Source organism: Acomys russatus, chromosome 15, assembly GCF_903995435.1.
Source record: "Acomys russatus chromosome 15, mAcoRus1.1, whole genome shotgun sequence".
Classification (NCBI taxonomy): Eukaryota; Metazoa; Chordata; class Mammalia; order Rodentia; family Muridae; genus Acomys; species Acomys russatus.
Window position 1 is genome coordinate 52,745,405 of NC_067151.1, and position 6,000 is coordinate 52,751,404.

Sequence of the window (6,000 nt, forward strand, 5' to 3'; positions counted from 1 at the left end):
TGGGAAGAGGAGGCTGCAAGAGGAAACAAGCCCCCTGAGACTGTTTTCTGTTCCATGAAAAGAACACATTTGCATACACTGAAGGTTTGCAAGTATCAAATCCAATGCCCGCAAAGTGTCTTGCATAGTGTTTGAGCCATAGTATGAACTCAACAGACAGTTGTTATTTTTTAAATCATTCTTGTCATCCCCACCCTTTGAGGTTTGTGGGCAGTTATTATCATCCTGTTTACAGATGGGGAAACTGGCAATAAAATGGGCTGTGTGATTTGCCCTAGTTCCGGGCCTGCCTTTCACTTTGGAGTGATCAGGAGCAAGCTAACAACAGGAGACTCCTAGAACCTATCATAGATACTGAAAGCTACAGCTCAGCCAGATAGTCCTGGTACAGCGAGTATTGACCACTGCCTGCACATTGTACTCCTCTTCATCTGTCTCTTCCGCGTGTCATCCCACACAGAGACGCACATATTTGAGATTGGATAAGCTGAGCCATACCACACCCCTTACAAAAGGCACCCATGGCCTCTCCTCAGGCCACTTTGTACTCATGGTTGGTAAGGCCAGAAAGTAACAAGGCAGGAAGGTCTAGGGTTTGAAGTTCGGATTTTGTGAAATTTCTCATTTCGGGGGGGGGGGAAGGTTAGGATTTGCAGAGGGATCTGCAAAGCATGAGCACCGGGTGGGAAGACCTTCAGCCATGTCTCAGTCAGGAAATTGTGAATTCCAGCTTCAAGCCTCTCTCTCCTCCTCCCCTCTCCTTCTCTCCTGTGGTCTTAGTCTCCTCCTCCTCCCTCCCTCCCTCCCCTCTCTCTCTTCCCCTCCCCTGCCCTCCCATCCCCTCTCAGTGCTCCACTATGATATTGAAATGGACCAGTGACCTCAGGTAAGGCCTAATAGTATGCCTTATGCACCAACAAAATGACTAACTCAGGTTCAACTCCTAAGCTATCATTTAACACCAATTAAAGCTAATATCCTCACTATTTATAATCTACTTATCTACATATGTCAACAAAGCTATCACCACTCAGAATCCAGGACACCTAATACTTGCTATGCATTGCTGTTTTAATATTTGAGCATCAGTTACTGAACTGGGTGTGACTTGGAAGACAAAAATCAAGCACAGGTTTGACAACGTGCCAGCTAGTACTGCTACACCGAACTGTCAACAACCCATAATCAAAGTAAGTCAGCTCTGAAGCTGCCTCAGAAAGGCAAGTGTAAATATGAGGGGACTTTCTGTCCTTTTTTCATTTGTCCGTCTAGGAAATGTGATGATAGGTAAAAAGACAGGACCAGAGATATAGTTCAACATCTGGCCTTAAGACAATTTCTACTTATAGCTTTAAAAGCCTTCTGCTAATACATCCCTAAGCATATTGTATAGATTAGGTATTTTGGGTCATTTTTGTTTAAAAAAAAAAAAAAGAAAAAAAAACTCCTAAGAGTCTGGTTACAACAGAAGATTTGGGAGAGAGAATCATTTTATTAGAAAACGTACTGGGCACCAAGAGTTCAGTCCAACAATATATATTTATTGCCTATTTAGTACAGGTTTGGGCACTGTCTTGCCCCTTCTTATAGACAGACAATGAGTAGGTACTTGTATCAAATTCCAGGCACTGTTTTAAATAACTTGCCTTTCCTGGCAGAGGGTGAGGGTGATAGAAAGCTCCAGGAGGCTGCCCTGTCCATGTGACAGAGCTGCAGTCCCTCCTTTCCCAGCTGAATGACACTCTCAAAGCCAGGTTTCTACTCAAGAGCTTGACAGTCCTTGAACGTTCTCCTTCCTCAAAAACATACACACTTTTCCCACTCCTTTTCCCTCAAAGTCAAGTGTGTAAGTCCCAGGAGAGCTGAAGCTTATTCAGACCCTGTGTCATTCTCTGAAAATCATTGCAAACAGCATCCCAGAGAGTCTCCATGGGGCATGCAGTGACAGACTACAGGGACATAAGGCCTTACCTTAGCCAGAGGTCTTTAAGGAGCTTTGATACAGTATATCAAAGCACAGTTCATAATCAAAATCTTAGGTTTGATTTTTACAGGAGTCATGACTTCAGAGTTGAGGATGTTGTCACGTGGTTCACAATGGCATGGCATGTAGATTCCAGTCCCCACCCCACCCCCACTTGACAATGTTTTGTCCTGGTTTTACCTGCACATAAAATTAATTAAGAGTATAAGTCAAACAATATACAAAGCAGCAAAGCTGTTCTGCTCAGCCACACTGTTGAATCCCTCACTGACACAACCACTTTCCTGCCTAGCTTTCTTTGTATTTGAGCTGGGGCTAACATTTCTGGAGGGAAAAACATAGTTACACTTTTGACCACCAGAAATGCCTTCTATTGTTGCCCATGTGTGTAGCAACAATTTTTATAAATAGCTTGTCATTCAAAATCAGTCTGCCAGGACTGTTGAATGTTTTATTAAGTGTTTGCCTGCTTTGCATGGAGCTGGGGGATTGATCATCAGCCTTCTAGAAACAGACTAGACACCATAGCACACACCTGTAATCTCAGCACATGGCACTTGGAAACAGGAAGATCTCAATCCAAGGTGATCCTTGACTATATAACGAGTTTCAGGCCAGCCTTGGCTACATAAGACCCTACCTCAAAAATGGGAAGGGAGGGAGGGAAGGAGGGAAGAAGAAAGAGTAAGAAACCATCTGCCAAGCAGGCATGATGGCTCAGCAGGAAAAACCACAGGCAACCTGAGCTCCTATCCTAGAATCTACAGTGGAAGGAGAGAACTGACTTCCTAGATTTGACCTCTGACCTTCTCGAACTCTGCACATGATGTACACACACACACACTTACAAAGTTTAACAAAAAGAAATCACTCTGCCAACATTAAAAGAACTTATAAATAACTTCAGATAGCATACACAAACTAAAGTCTTTTTAAGCTTGAAAGTGAGTAAAGTTGGGATAATGTAAAAACCTAACAATATAGGGCCAGCTGTGGTGGGACACACCTTTAATCCCAGCACTAAGGAGGCAGAGGCAGGTGGATCTCTGTGAGTTCAGGGCCAGCCTGGTCTACAAAGCAAGTCCAGGACAGCCAGGGCTCTGTTACACAAAGAAACCCTGTCTCAAAAAACAACTAGCCAACAGACAAACAAACAAACCTAACAATAAAAATGCCATTGAACAATACACCAAAGCAATCAATGAGTATGTTAAAATTTTATTACTTGTTGTTGTTTATTTATCTATGTAGAGGTTAGAAGACAGCTTGCATGAGTTGGGCCTCTCCTTTCACCACATGGGACCAAGGGTGAACTCATATTAGGCTCAGCAGCAGGCGCCCTTATCCACTGAGCCATCTCGACAGCCCGATAAGCTTTTTTTTTTTAAGTCCACAGTAGAGAATGTGAATGTACAAATTAGTAATTCAAAAAGAAAAAAAATAACCCTCCCATCTGTAGCATGCATAGTTAGAAGCAATAATTTTATAATTGAGCATTGTATAAATGCATGCCTAGGCTTCCAAGAATGTGAAGGTGACTACACACAACTGAAAATGTGCAAACTGGTATGCAGGGCAAGGATCTGTATGAGTTCCAAAGAAGATGATCAGCTGCAATTAGTGCCAGCTCTGGTCTCCAGGTGGTGTCCAAGGGTAAACGCAACGCAATGTGATACAGCTGTCTACCAGGAGTGGTTCAAAATCAAAGTCATTTGAACAGCAACAACAATGACAATGGCGGCGGCGGCGGTGGCAGTACTCTTGGCCAGCTGTGATGTTTCAAATCATCATTCTGAAGTCATGCTTATTTAATATTTGTTAAATCTGGGGCTAGCGCAAGGCACCATATGTACATAAACAAAGATGAAGTGCCTATGCGTTGAGTTTACAAATCTAAGGGAAAGGAAATGAAGGGCTGACAAGGGCATGGGAAACAGCACTGAGGGCCTGCTTAGAAAATGAGGCCACTTTATTTGTATCGCTATTTTAGTCTTAACTCACAGAAGATCCATTATGTTGCAAGACAGAAACTTAAAAGAAGGTAGTCAAAGGAGAAAATAAGTTTGCCTCTTAGAAATTGAAAGAGGAAACCTTAAAATATGACTAAATAAAAGCAGGAGAACAGGAGCAAGTGACAAAACCAACAAACAAAAAGTAAACAATGGGCCGATGTCCTAGCTTCATTTTCTGTTGCTGTGATAAAATACCTGACAAGAACATCATTAAGTGAGAGAAAGTGCAAACTCCAGGTCCCGCTCCATCACTGCAGGAGAGTCAAGATAAGGACTTGAAGCAGCTTGTTACATCCCGTCTAAGAGCAGGGGAGAAAGGAGTGCAGCCGTGCTTGGTGGTCAGCTAGCTCCGCCTTCTCTCATATAGTCCAGGGCCCCAAAACCCAAGAATGGTACCACCCTTTCAAGTGAATTTCAGGACAATTAAGGCAGTCAAGACAACCTGCACACAGGACAGTCTGACCTACATAGGACCTCTTTGAAACTCTCTTTCCAGGCAACACTACACTGTGTCAAGTTGACAAGTAAAGCTACCCATCAGAGCTGGAAAGGATACAGTAACTGGGTAAAGACAATACCCTAAGCAGAGCTCAGAAGAAAACGGCTGTCCAGGCCCTTCGGAGGCAAACATGATGGGTATTGGCCCTCTTCCGGGGTTGTTCATATACTGGCATGGTAATTATCACATAAAATAAATATGATAAGTGCTGGTATGATGTTTAAAGCAGAGTTCAGTTTCACCTGATGCTTATCTCACCTAGAAGGAATGAGCCTGTGTCGTCATTGCCTGCCTAGAAGAATCCAGAGATAATTAAACGAAATTACAGACCAATAAAAACTCATAGCCCTCCACACCCAACCTGGCCACATGCCCACAGCTGGTTCTGTTGACTCAAAAGCAATAGTGTTGAAGTGATTATAGTAACAGAGGTTTATCACATTGCTACTGGAGGGCAAATTGGTATTACCAGTGGGGTGAGCTCATCTTTCCATGGGCAGAGCCGAACATAGGACGATAAACTGGAGGTCTCTTAGACTGGGCTAGCAGACAGGTTTGAGTGAGGAAGCCCATTATTATCTCTGTGACCCTGAGCAAAGCACTAAACTTTCCAAGCCTTAGTCTCCACCTTTGTAAAATGTGATTGATAAGGCAGGCATGCTGGGTCTATCTGCCTTTAATCCCTGGTTTAGGAGGCAGAGGCGGGTGGCTCTCTGTGAGCTCAAGGCCAGTCTTGTTTAAAAAGGGAGTCCAGGACAGCCCGGGGTTGTTACACTGAGAAACCCTGTCTCAAGAAAAAAAAAAAGTGATTGACAGTATCAATCTTGCTAGATTACTCTGCGATGACAGAAACCAGGATTAGCAACAGTGAGTTCACTACCTGACCTCTTCCTTCTCCCCAACAGAACTTGCATTAGTCACGGAGAATCAACCCAGCCCTGAAAGTCTCTAAGAAAGATTTTAGGCTAAAAATATTATCAGCCTATCTAATTAGCTTTAGAGAACATTGAATTCAGTGAACCAAACCAAGCTGAAGTTCACTTATTGTAAATGGCTCAGTCTCAAATGTAAATAATTTTCTGTCCAGATCAGTAGTCCCAAGCTTGGGTGATTCATATTTCACAGATTCTGAAAGTGCTATCACAGCGAGACAGAGCAGGCTATCTTCAGGAATCCTCAAATGTTCCACAGGCCAGAGGAGGAGCTCTCACTATCTGGGATCTGAGGGCATCTCTGTGTTTGTTAACAGCACTAAAAAGTTTATTTGAGTTCATAGAAAAAGGCAAAATACTGAGTGAGAAAATGAATGAAGCTCAATTCTTCAAAATAGAAGGACTCACAATACCTCATTTCATTACTTTCTATAAAACTACGTTCTTCAAGACAGTTTGATCATGGCAAAAATAAATAAATAAATAAATAAAAATAGAAAGGCCACAAAAATATGTTCATCTCTCCTTTGGCCAGAGCTACTGCCTTCCAAAGTTGGTCAAAAAGACAAACAA